The sequence below is a fragment of the Phoxinus phoxinus genome (assembly GCF_949152265.1).
Source record: "Phoxinus phoxinus genome assembly, chromosome: 19".
Lineage (NCBI taxonomy): Eukaryota > Metazoa > Chordata > Actinopteri > Cypriniformes > Leuciscidae > Phoxinus > Phoxinus phoxinus.
In genome coordinates this window covers 943,803-957,808 of record NC_136894.1, presented here as the reverse complement: position 1 = coordinate 957,808, position 14,006 = coordinate 943,803, and positions in this window count along the sequence as shown.

Below are 14,006 nucleotides of genomic sequence, written 5' to 3'. Positions count from 1 at the left end.
TTTCAAGAGTTTTTGAGCACGTTAAGGCCCCCAAAAGTGCCCAAAAGGTAGTAAAATAATAATAATAATAATAATAATAATAAAGAAGAAGAAGAATAAATATAGCTGCAAGCAGCGATTACGGGCCCAAGCCGGTGGCACCGCCACCCTGGTGCCTTTAGTTACACTAAAGGCACCTGGCTGGCGCTGCCCCCGGCTTGGGCCCTCCATCGCTGCTTGCAGCTATATTTATTTATATATATATATATATATATATATATATATATATATATATATATATATATATATATATATATATATAAAGCCGCCACCCCGTTGCCTTTCGGGTTCCTGTGCACGACGGGCAATAACGTAACCCGCTTTGACTGTCGAGAGGGCAATATAGCCCTATGTATCACTCGATTTTATTTAACCAAATGTTTTTTTAACAAAATATGTTATTTATCTGATTCATCCAACCCTATACTGCACTCTTTTACTAATACTATATTATATTTCATCGTTTTCATGTCTTGCCCTCAAACATATCTGTTTAATCTGCTTATTTTTAAGTTACACATAATACATTGATTGAAAAAGAAACTCAAACTTTTTGTTTATGGTAATATTATTTGATACAGAAAGAAATAAGTGAGACTGTGGGAGTGAGGGGAGGGTAATGACAGCCAAAGGGAGACAGAGACAGATAAGTTTTGAAACTAAAAAAATGACATCCTAACTTTGATAATGTTTAAATATACATAAAAATGCAGCATATCATTAATTGAAATTAGTGTACTTTAAAACACTTGTTTAAAATAAAAAACACATTTATACATAGTATAAAACACTAGATGGCACAATTGTTCATAGTCTTTCTGCTCCCCTCCCCACACACACAGACAGGGGGGCTGTCTGTGTGTGTGCCCTCCCTCCCCTCCCCACACAGACACACACAGGGGGGGCTGTCTATGTGTGTGTGTGTGCCCTCCCTCCCCTCCCCACACAGACACACACACACACACACACACACACACACACACACACACACACACACACACACACACACACACACACACACACACACACACACACACACACACACACACACACACACACACACACACACACACAGAATGGCTGGGGAAACTCTGTCAGAGAGAGGCAGAGAGAGACAAAACCACATTCAAACCAAAATATCTGACTTCCTGTTGGTCGGTGCTAATGACTGTAAACCAGAAAGTTGTCCGGCTCGATGTGCACAATATACATACCAAGTTTTGTGACTGTAGGTAAAACTAACCCCCCCACTTTTGTCAAAAGTAACACACTTCCTGCTGCCAGTTGGTGGCGCTATAACTTTGACTCACATTAGTTACATCCATGTGATCGCTCTCTTACAACAAACACGCTACTGAAGTTTCATCAAGATCAATTAATGTATGAAGACAATATAACACATCGTGTTTCTCTTTTCTCGCCATAATTTTGTTTCCTCGCCACGGCCAAACTGTTCGAGATATCAAAAATCCGTCAGCAATTTAGTATCCTCAATGTCTTGACGTCATGCTGACCGAGTTTGGTTGCGATTGGATGAATTTTCTAGAAAGAGTGTTTCAAATTCCAGGGGCATGCGTTTTCATACCACCCACAATAGCCGACTTCCTGTTGGGCTGGCGTAAAACTTAGAGCACGAAAGTTGTTCGGCCCGATGAGATCTAAATGTGTACCGAGTTTCATATTATTACATGCAAGCGTGTTTGATATACGGACAAGTGTTTGAATCCCATTCCAGGGGGCGCTGTCGAGCCCCCCTGCCACGCCCGGGTACCAGCTACAGCCCGGCCCTGATGGGTTCTGACCTGTGTGCAAAATTTCAAGAGTTTTCGAGCACGTTAAGGGCCCAAAAAGTGCCCGAGATTTTGCACACAGCAGAGAAAGGGTTAAACTAAACTAGCCCCCCTCCTCACACACACTCACACACACACACATACACAGATCCCCCCTCCCCTCCCCACCCCACACAGACAGACACACACACACAGAATAACAGAGAGACAGAGAGAGACACAATTCACATTCAAACCACAATATCTGACTTTCTGTTGGTCGGAGCTAATGACTGTAAATTAGAAAGTTGTTCGGCTTGATAATATCAATATACACGCTGAGTTTTGTAACTGTAGGTAAAACTATAACTAAGTTATAACACACTTTATGCATCCTTTTTTAATCATAAATTCGTTTCCTCGCCACGGCCAAACCGTTCGAGATATCAAAAATCCGTCCGCAATTTAGCATCCTCCATGTCTTGACTTCATGCACACCGAGTTTCGTGGTCATCGGATGAATTCTCTGGGAGAAGTGTTTCAAATGCCAGAACATGCGTTTCCATACAGCCCATAATAGCCGACTTCCTGTTGGACTGGCGTAAAACTTAGAGCACGAAAGTTGTTCGGCCCGATGAGATCTATATGTGTACCGAGTTTCATATTATTACATGCAAGCGTGTTTGATATATGGACATGTTTTTGAATCCCATTCCAGGGGGCGCTGCCGAGCCCCCCTGCCACGCCCGGGTCCCAGCTTCAGCGCGGCCCTAATGGCCGCAGGTTCTGACATTTGTGCAAAGTTTCAAGAGTTTTTGAGCACGTTAAGGCCCCCAAAAGTGCCCAAAAGGTAGTAAAATAATAATAATAATAAAGAAGAAGAAGAAGAATAATAAATAAATATAGCTGCAAGCAGCGATTACGGGCCCAAGCCGGTGGCACCGCCACCCCGGTGCCTTTAGTTGCACTAAAGGCACCAGGGTGGCGGTGCCACCGGCTTGGGCCCTCCATCGCTGCTTGCAGCTATATTTATTTATATATATATATATATATATATATATATATATATAAAACCGCCACCCCGGTGCGTTTAGGGTTCCTGTGCACGACGGGCAATAACGTAACTCCGCTTTGACTGTCGAGAAGAAGTCTGCTTTAGAGCTTGCATCAGTGTGGGTTCTGCAAAAGTGCGCATCGAGGGCACATATCAACCACAAAGTATGAGTGAACACCCTTCTGAAACCTAAAATAAAAAATTAGACACCCTACAGTCTCATGGACTTAACGGACACATGAAATCAGCAGCCATTGTAAGTACACAACACCGAAAATTCCTATGAAGTGTGGTATATATATTCATTGAAATTACTGTACTTTAAAACACTTGTTTAAAAGAAAAAACACATGTATACATAGTATAAAACACTAGATGGCACAATATACCTATTTTTAATAGAGTCTTTCTGCCCCCCTCCCCACACACACAGAGACAGGGGGGCTTTCTGTGTGTGTGCCCTCCCTCCCCTCTCCACACAGACACACACACAGACACACACACACACACACACACACACACACACACACACACACACACACACACTGGCAGGGGGAACTCTGTCAGAGAGAGGCAGAGAGAGACAAAACCACATTCAAACCAAAATATCTGACTTCCTGTTGGTCGGAGCTAATGACTGTAAATCAGAAAGTTGTCCGGCTCGATGTGCACAATATACAGACCGAGTTTTGTGACTGTAGGTAAAACTAACCTTTTAGTTTACTAAAGTTTGTCAAAAGTAACACACTTCCTGCTGCCAGTTGGTGGCGCTATAACTTTGACTCACATTAGTTACATCCATGTGATCGCTCTCTTACAACAAACACGCTACTGAAGTTTCATCAAGATCAATTAATGTATGAAGACGTTATAACACATCGTGTTTCTCTTTTCTCGCCATAATTTCGTTTCCTCGCCACGGCCAAACTGTTCGAGATATCAAAAATCCGTCAGCAATTTAGCATCCTCCATGTCTTGACGTCATGCTGACCGAGTTTGGTTGCGATTGAATGAATTTTCTAGAAAGAGTGTTTCAAATGCCAGAACATGCGTTTTCATACAGCCCATAATAGCCGACTTCCTGTTGGACTGGTGTAAAACTTAGAGCACGAAAGTTGTTCGGCCCGATTAAATCTATATGTGTACCGAGTTTCATATTATTACATGCAAACGTGTTTGATATATGGACCAAGTTTTTCGGACCACGTTCAAGGGGGCGCTGTTGAGCTCCCCTGCCACGCCCGGGTACCAGCTTCAGCCCAGCCCTGATGGCCGCAGGTTCTGACCTGTGTGCAAAGTTTCAAGAGTTTTCGAGCACGTTAAGGGCCCCAAAAGTGCCCGAGAAGTCCCACACAGCAGAGAAAGGGTTAAAATAAAGCCCCCCTCCTCTCTCACACACACAGACACTGAGAGAGACTGGCAAAATTCCCATCAAATCACATTCAAACCAAAATATCTGACTTCCTGTTGGTCGGAGCTAATGACTGTAAATTAGAAAGTTGTCCGGCTCGGGGAGATAAATATAAATACCGATTTTTGTTACTGTAGGTAAAACTAATACCCCATTTTTGACTAAAGGTGGCGCTACTGAGCCCCTCCACCGCGCCCGTTTCTGAAACTTCACACATGCCTAGTACCTAATAAATCTGATATGCATGTTGAGTTTCATGCAATTTGAAGCATGTTAAGAGCCTCAAATGCACCCAAAAAGAATATAAAAGTTTAAAGCGTTGCCATGGCAACAGTATTTAAGATATCAATAATTCTTTCACAGGTCTACATCTGCCGTGTGTTTACATTATACAGATGAAGTTTGAAGCAAATCGGGTAAAAATAAGAGGGTGAATTCAAAGCATTTTGAAAGTGACACACTTCCTGCTGCCAGTTGGTGGCGCTATAACTTTGACTCACAATAGTCACATCCATATGATCGGCCTCTTACAGCGAACACACTGCTGAAGTTTCATCAAGATCAGTTAATGTATGAGGATGTTATAACACACTTCCTGTTTCCAATATTCGCCATAAATTCGTTTCCTCGCCACGGCCAAACCGTTCGAGATATCAAAAATCCCCTGGCAATTTTTCATCCTCCATGTCTTGACTTCATGCACACCGAGTTTCGTGGTGATTGGTTAAATCGTCTAGGAGGAGTATTTTAAATTCCATTGCATGTGTTTTTTAAACTACGCCAAATAGCCGACTTCCTGTTGGGCTGGGGTAAAAAGTCAGAGCACGAAGGATATATGAACCGATGAGATCTATAAGTGTACCGAGTTTCATATTATTCCACGCAAGCGTGTTTGATTTATGGACCAAGTTTTCGGACCGCGTTCCAGGGGGCGCTGTCGAGCCCTCCTGCCACGCCCGGGTACCAGCTTCAGTCCAGCTCTAATGGCCGCGGGTTCTGACATTTGTGCAAAGTTTCAAGAGTTTTTGAGCACGTTAAGGCCCCCAAAAGTGCCCAAAAGGTAGTAATATAATAATAATAATAAATAATAATAAATAATAAAGAAGAATAATCCGAAGGAAAACAATAGGGCCTTCGCCTTTTCAAGGCTTGGGCCCTAATAATCCGAAGGAAAACAATAGGGCCTTCGCCTTTTCAAGGCTTGGGCCCTAATAATCCTTAGAAAAACAATAGGGCCTTCGCCTTTTCAAGGCTTGGGCCCTAATTATTTTTGCTGCTAGCTCAGTTTCATTACAATGAGCAATTGCAACATTTGATTTTATTGAATTGAATTTATTGTAAATTTTACAATGAAGTCCTGCACATTATATCATGATCTTACAAAGCAAGGTGAATATTCTGTACAAAACATTTTGTTAGTGTGAAGGTTTTACGACATATTCATGTTGTAGAGTTTAACAGGATTTGAGTTGAATCCAGGTACATTTCAGTAGTAATCACAGATCAATCTAATAATAGTTATGCTATCATTGCAATTTTAAAATGATAATGTAATTATGTTCTTGTATCAAAACCCTTTTCCTGGCATATAGGAAAAAGCTGATCGAAATGTTGTGTAGTTTTGTCATGTCAGTTTGAAAATTATGTGTGCTTAATGTAAACAGTACTCTTTCATTTGTGCAGTTAGGTACTTTTTGGCTGTTTATTGGCACAATGTACACTACATTGCCTTATCAAGACTTTGGATATGCAATTCAATCTTCAAGCCTCTCGGTTTTCTTTCTATACTAACTATATTGTGAAGTTAATGATATTCAGATTTTCAAACATTTGCAAGACTATGCATCTTGTGTTTTAAACAGGCTACCTTTATAATGAACATGTCAGTTGATCGCACTATGGGCGTGTTAGTTACACTGCATCACTGTCGAGGAATCAGTCGGCTTTACAACAGTAAAGTAAAGTTTATAGCCTGGGTGCCAGCCCGAACCTCGCCCACAACATATTTGGGTTTTTCGGGAAGTTCGGTCTGGACTCGATCCGTTGAGGAGTAATTATGCTCGGCTCCCAGAAGACCGAGCCAATCAAATTGCGAGGGCAGGCTTTAATCGATGATGGACAGATGATCCTATGGTTACGTAATCACCACGTCATCAAAGAGTCATCAAAAGTTTAATTTATTAGCTGGCTCCGATGGTCGCTAAGAAGATGGGACGCAATGAAAACCAATGGAAGGGATGTGTGCTCACGATCTCTTTTCTCTGAAGCCTCAGATGAACACGCATCTTCAGCCTGGTCTCTTTTGTCGTCTTTCCATTTTTTTAAATCAGTCAAGTCGCGTTGCAACCGTGTTATAAAATTGAGACAGGGCCGACAAATTCTAAAAAGAAGATTTAACTTATTTGCTTTATTGTCGAGATCTAATCGTAAACGGAAAACTTGTTCGTACATACACCTTTTGTATTTCTCTCAAAAATGCTATTCGTGCTTGTAAGTACTCCGTGAATTCTTAAATTATTTTTACAACGGCAAAGATCGTTTACACATTCATTTACTACTTCTTCCAGCGTGCGTGCAGTTGAATTGACAACTATGCGTCACTCAACATACAACACTTGCTCTGATTGGTTGTAGGTCTATCCAATTGAGTGCAGAGTGGGGTTTTTTTCCTGGTTTGGTTAAGACACGCCTCATAATCAAAGCCCTATGGAGCAGTATCAGACTCACATTCTGCCTAGAATATGAGTATGACGAAGTCAGGCTAAAAAGTTTACTAAGTTTTTCACAAATACATTTAACATTTAAATTAGATAATATTCAAACTTTTGAGCTTTGCAGTGCTGGAAAAGGTTGTGTGAAGTCCTTAATTCTTAACAGTGGTCTGTAACCATCTAATTTGCTGGGTCAAAAAAATATAGGCCCATGATATTCATCTTTGGACTTACCCCACACACACACACACACACGTCTCGTCGGGGAGTAAGATATGATGACGCCATCCGAGTTCGCCATACCTTGGCTTTTGGTGAATTGACCTGAATCAAAAACATAACAGACACCATCAGACACTCTAACAGGGAGAATCTCTGGTCTATAGCCGAGCCAGTCATTCTTTACATAAGGTCTCATTGCAATACAATATAAGTAATACAGTATAAGAGGCTGTGCTGCATAGTTGTTCAGCATTAACTTATTCACGATACAGCACTAGCCTCGAGTACCTTATTGCTTTTATAAAACGGTTACCACACAATACAAATATTAAAACCAAAAATATCTACTCAACTCACTAAAAGTCTTCTTTCCACTGGAAAAAAATAGTCCCTGACCGTGAACAGCAACAGAAGTTACATTATTATTCTCTTGGTCGGCGTTACGTCACAAATCATGTGACTTGCATAGCAACAAGCCGCCGCCATGTTCGAAGGGTAAAACAAACCGAAGGCTAAGCCCGAGGTAAAGCAAAAAGGTATCTATTCACAGAAGTTTTGCTTGGGATTATGTCAATTATGGATACTAACGGAGTACTTTGTATTAATGATGAATGATATCTGTGTATGCAAATGTATGTTTGTGGTGAGAAGTGAATGTAATAAAGCGCTTTGTGACTAACTTAACGTAGCTAACGTTACATGTCTGTGAAAGGCACCGGGGTCGGCAACCTTTTTGACCAAAGAGACATGTTTTCATTTTTGGATAATGCATTTTTCCAAAAGAGCCACAGTAAAAAAAAAAAAAAAAAAACGGTCCATAGACAACTAAAAACAAACAAATATTCAGCAAACAATAAATAAGTTGCAATATGGAATTAATTGTGCAGGGCTTTCACTGTGAGGTTGAGTTACCAAGTGATGAGCATAAATCCTCTTTTGTGTGCGTGTGTGTGTGAGAGAGAGAGAGAGAGTGAATGCACACAGTATTTACATCTGCTGTGTTTACGTGAATACTCGACTTGGCATTTTGAAATATTTCTGTGTTTATTTGGCCGTTTAGGCGCGCAACCGAAGACAAAGGCTACTAAGCTTGCTTGTCCGTGTTGCGGTGGGAGCGCGCGCGCAGCGTCCTGTCAGTAGAGTTCAGTTCTCTTTCGCTTTTAATATTTATTTTCAATATAAAGCACATCCTGTTCTTTTCTTTCTCATTAATTCATGTTTTGTTATTAATAACTTTAAACAGAATCGTCAACTGAAATCTGCGCGGATTATTACGACACATTTATAGGACATAACGGGTCTCTGAGGCAAAAGTGAAAGTACCAGCGGTCAGCGGGTGAAATGTCTCTTTGCGCAGTAAAAGTACCCGTTTCAATAAAATTATTTATTAAAATGTATAAAGCCTACTTTTACATTTTCGCCGCTGTTCTATAATGGTTTCAACCAGCTTGAATCCCAGTGCAGGAGCTGTAACGTTAGGTTACCAGAAACGTAAGTGGTTAACGTTAGCTGATTGCTGTGGTGACTCGTGTCGTGACACTCGCGAACAGCACTGAACACGCACTTTTGCCGGGGCAACTTTAATATTAATATTATCATAAACTTTTCATTAACTTCAGTGGGCTGTACTAGGCTACTACAAGGGAATTGTAATTGGTTGCTTTTTCTGCAGAGAGCCGATCTCTGTTGATGTGTCTTTCATCGATGGTTTGTTGGGACCTTGCGAGCCACATGATTTTTGCCAAAGAGCCAGATATGGCTTCTTCTTCTATAACAGAATGTCTTAGTATATAGACAACAACAGAACACTTTTTCGGCATGATTTGCCGAAGGTTTTGCGCTCGTTTGTCTTCCACTTCGTGTTGCTTAATGGCGGGCGCTTGTTTGTTTTACCCTTCGCCGCGTTGCTATGCGCGCGCAGTGCATTATGGGAGTAAAAGTCCCGGATGTCCGACCTCGAGAATGCCATTAGATGGCGACAAAGACTGTCTTTACGAGTGAGTCAGTCAGTAGAAAATACTTTTATATTTAAAGGACTGAAACTTGTGAAAACAGAGAAGCAAGACGCAACTGACAAATGAATAGCGTGTCAGATATTGCCATGAACATTCAAAAATGATTTATTACGAATATAGGACTGACCTGAAAGAAAATGATACTCTACACAATACTCTACTCTATACGCTTCAATGAACAATATCAATGAGAACATGTTACGTTGCAGTCATAGCCATGTGAGTCAATCAGAATCAAGGACCGGAACTAACAGTTTTATAACAGAAAATACATTTAAACATCACAGAGATCATTCAATATAAGAAATACAACTTTACACCATTAAATGTACATCTCATAACATGAATGAAACTTGTTTTAACGAATAATACATCACTCTATGAAACGCATCAGAATATGCAAAACTATCACGAGCCACAAGCGGCCATTACTCGAACCCATACTTCGATTAAACATAGCCTACTCTTACGTTCACAACTTGGATTACTAATCTCTAATTAAAGAAAAGTTAACAAACAAACACATTTCACACAGAAAATCCATAAACGTTAAGTAATTAACAATATTTAAGCACTTCTTTGAGGAGCTGATAAAAACATACCTCTCGTCGTCATGACATCCCGCGAAAAGAGAGCGCGCGCTCACGCTTACACACATGACGTAACTTACGTAACGGCGCTTTCTTAATATTTTACACAAATTTATAAGTAGAGTTAAACAAAGAAAAAAAGACAGAAATAAAAAAATACATATATAAAGAAATATACAAAGAAAAAAACTACACTCAGCATATTATGCTTATGATCACATGACCTCAAGAGTAATGTTGCCTTCACATGCTATTATTCCTACTTACCACTTCTGAAGCATAATTCTAAAGCATAGACAGTATATAAACGTTCTGGAGTCGTGATTATGAGCTCATAGCATTCAAATTTTGACTTGAGAGGCCATATGTCCAATTTTAAAACTAAGCTAGTATTTGCTGTAGGCCTACAATAATTCTGAGAGCATGAAGGCAGCATCATTTCTCAGAATACAAATGATTGAAAAATAAATTTATATTAATAGTTAATCATTTTTTTAATTATGTAGTGTAACAAAACACACTCGTCACACACAGCCACATGATGTCGGCACTGTTTCATGTTTAAGTCTCATAGTTGGGTAAACTTCTATATTGGTGAATAAGAGAGTAGCTATATTGATATATTTTAGTGTTCCCTTTTACTCAGATAGCAAAAGAAAACTCCACAATAATGTTTTCACAACTTTCAGAAGAGAAAAAAAATGGACCCCTGCAGCCACTGTATTAGAAACACCAAAAACTATATATATAGCCTATATATATATGGATTACTATTTATATATATATCAAAAGTCAAAATTAATTTATATAGCACCTTTTAACAACACGAGTGTTGAGCCAAAGTGCTTCACAGCAAAAATACACACATAGTAAAAAAGACATGTCAGAAATTCAAACAAAAAACCTAAAAAATTTAAACAGAAAATTTAAAATAAGCAAAATATAGTCATACCTTAGGAACATCATATATATATATATATATTGTAATAGTTTATTTATTTGGTTACATATTTCAAAATGTTCATTTTAAAAATGTAGGTGATGAGATAGTTATACTCATCTGTATGTCGATTAATGTTTATTTATTATGGTGGTAAAAACATCTGTCTCATGCTAAAGTGTTTCATTGATAACTTTTCATTTATACAAATCATACTTAATTTTTTTAAATCCATAATTATTTATTGTCTCAATACAAGAAGACTTGAAGTATTGGTGCAGAATGCATTCACTCATATTGTGGTTGAGTAAATTGATTCAGTGGCAGTTGTGCCTTCTCATAGCAAAATACAAGAAATGTGAAATTATTTATTTCATTATTATTACATTTGCACATTTTGCAGATGTTTTTATATGAAGTGCATTTAAGTTAGACATTTTATCAGTTTATTCATTCCTTGTTTCTTGTCAACAGAATTTGCTTGTGCAGGAACTTCTCATCATGTAATCAGATACTTGTGTGATCTTGTGATCAGGGTGTGATCTTTACTTATTTGGTTGGGTAATTTCACAACTTCAATTGTGTTTATCTTTGTTTGCATTATGCCTCGTGTTTTGCAGGAATAGCACGGATGTTTTGGTCTCAGGATTTGAGTAATTTGAGAGTTTCTGATGCAATAGTTTTTTTAAATAAAATAATGATTTTAATTATTAATATTAAAATAAATAACATTGACCTGATTTTGTTGTTGTTTCACTTTCTGTCTTTTGAGTTCAAAATAGCCTAATGAAAATGATACAGAGACTAACTTTCAGGCAAGTAAAAAAAAATTCTATATTTGTCAGAACAAGACATTTAAAACACTCTTTTACTTTTGCTGCAAGTTCAATTTACTTATTTGAAATGATTTACAACATTTGATCATTGCCCTCAATTCACTTAAAATTGTTAAAGGTACACTGTGTAGTTTTTAAAAGTATTTTAATAGCTAAAATCAATGTCTTTATTCATAAATATGTCCTCAATGGTGTACAATTATCTCTCCCAATGATCCGACTTATCCTCGTACGCGAATATTTTCTAATCTTTATGTACATGGGACGGGTAAGTCCACGGAGGCTTTCAAGTCGTTCCGCCATCTTGAAAAACTATAATAGCAGAGAGGTACAAAAGCACTAGCCTAGCGTAGCGCGTGTTCGTCCAGAGCCGGCGTAACGTGACTGACACTGAAGCGGACGAGGAGAGAGTAATGTGTGTCGCTGCCCCGGTACATTTGAAAGGTTGCACTGCACGTACTTCATAATTCAGGATCACACTTATGCCGAGCCACAGGAGAAATGCAGAAATTTAATTTAAAAGGAAATGTGACCAGCGAATTAAAAAACCGAGAGCTAATATCGGGATAGCTTTACCCAGGTGGAGAGAGCGAATGAAGGAGAAAGACGCTGAAGTTTCCAGCTTTCTTCTCGACGGGTAAGTCAATGTTAAGGTCTAAATTACAAGCTTTTATTCATTGCTTGGTTGTGTAACTCATTATATAGGCAGCATAACAGTAAAATAGTTAAACTCGACGAAGGGCTATTGTTGTCATCGCTTCTTGGCACATAACGGCCACCGTAGTTGCAACACGCATTTAAAAAAGCGAGGCACTAGAGCACTATTCGCTTGAATGCAAAATACAATTTCACCGCTAGACGGGAGAAATTCCTACACACTGTACCTTTAACTAATCATGCTTTTGAGTTGGAATAACGTGAATAATTTTCGAGTCGAGTTCCCAGCATGCTCCGCATGGGATTGTATTGAGATGCTAAACTCCAAACATCCTCCATTACATTCATAATTAATTTCTTTTCTTTTTTAGGGTGTGTCAATTATCAGGAAATTGAAATTTTGAAGTGAACTAATTCTTTAACATCACTGATCATGGCTAAAAGGAAAACTGAAAAATGGGAGGAGAAGATCAGTTCAGTGGTTGTGCAACTTTCCGGACCACATTTGTCAGTGGACATAACGTAGTAGTGACTGACAAATGGGGAACGTCTTGATCACTGACGTAACCCTCGTTTCCAGATGGAGGGAGTGAGACATATGTCCCTCCTGCCACAACCCTGAACCACCGGTCTGAATTACCAGGACCATAGTCTCGCGTAGCCAGACCTTCAGACTGACGGCTAAAGGTCTGGAATTCATAGCAACTTTCTTTGGCCAAGGCCCGCCCATAAGGCCGTTTGACCGACATGTCAAACAACCAATTACAGTTCGTTTCGTTCAGCGTCACGTTTCGGGGCATGGAAATGTCCCCAAAACAACAGACCAGCGTGCAACAAGTCAGTCAGCATAGAAAATCTCTAGATAAAATAATCTCTTAAAGAGTCTATGGCGTGAACCTCGCATACTTTTGAGAATCCTACGTTTAGCTTATCTTGATAAATGCTCATTGTCACTCATGTAAACACAACAGTTTTTTTCCGCAATCACACGTCTGCGCTTTGTTTCCTGGCGGACCGAAAATAAACGCGACACTCCCCGGAAATCCGATAAAATTCAACCAATCAGATGACGACTTCGACATTCCTGAAGTGTTAGTTAAGTTAAGTGTCCAGTTAAGTACCATATGCATCAGACGTTTAGCCAACATTCCGTGGGCGTGACGTCTGAGGCTGAGACTACCAGGACCACATCTCCACAATCCTGACTGACTGGATGCGCGAGCATCATATCCCAGTATGTACGGGGGAGTGGCTTGGCATGCAAATTCCACTCCGCAATTCCATTGGCTGTAAGTCCCCATTTGTCAGTCAACACAACCTCTCCGATTCCTCCATCGGGTAACAAGGGCTGTGTCAGTAACCAAGACGTTTTTAGTTATTAATAAAACCCCAGATTTCCACAATAATTTTTCCTTCAAATGTGCTGTTTTCTTTGAGCCATCACATTCTGTATTAGTTCGGCATCATAAAACATCCGCTCATCGTTGTATAAACCTTCAATTCAATTCAAGTTTATTTGTATAGCGCTTTTCACAATACATATTGTTTCAAAGCAGCTTTACAGAAAATGCATTTCAAAAATGTACAAACAAAAATAGAGTTAGTTAATCATAAATTTAGGGCATAACATATCGCCGGCGTTGGGTCGTCTCTTCACAGGCGTCGAGTCGTCTCATTACAGGCGTTGGGTCGTCTCTTCACAGGCGTTGGGTTGTCTCTTCACAGGCGTTGGGGTCGTCTCTTCACAGGCGTTGGGTCGTCT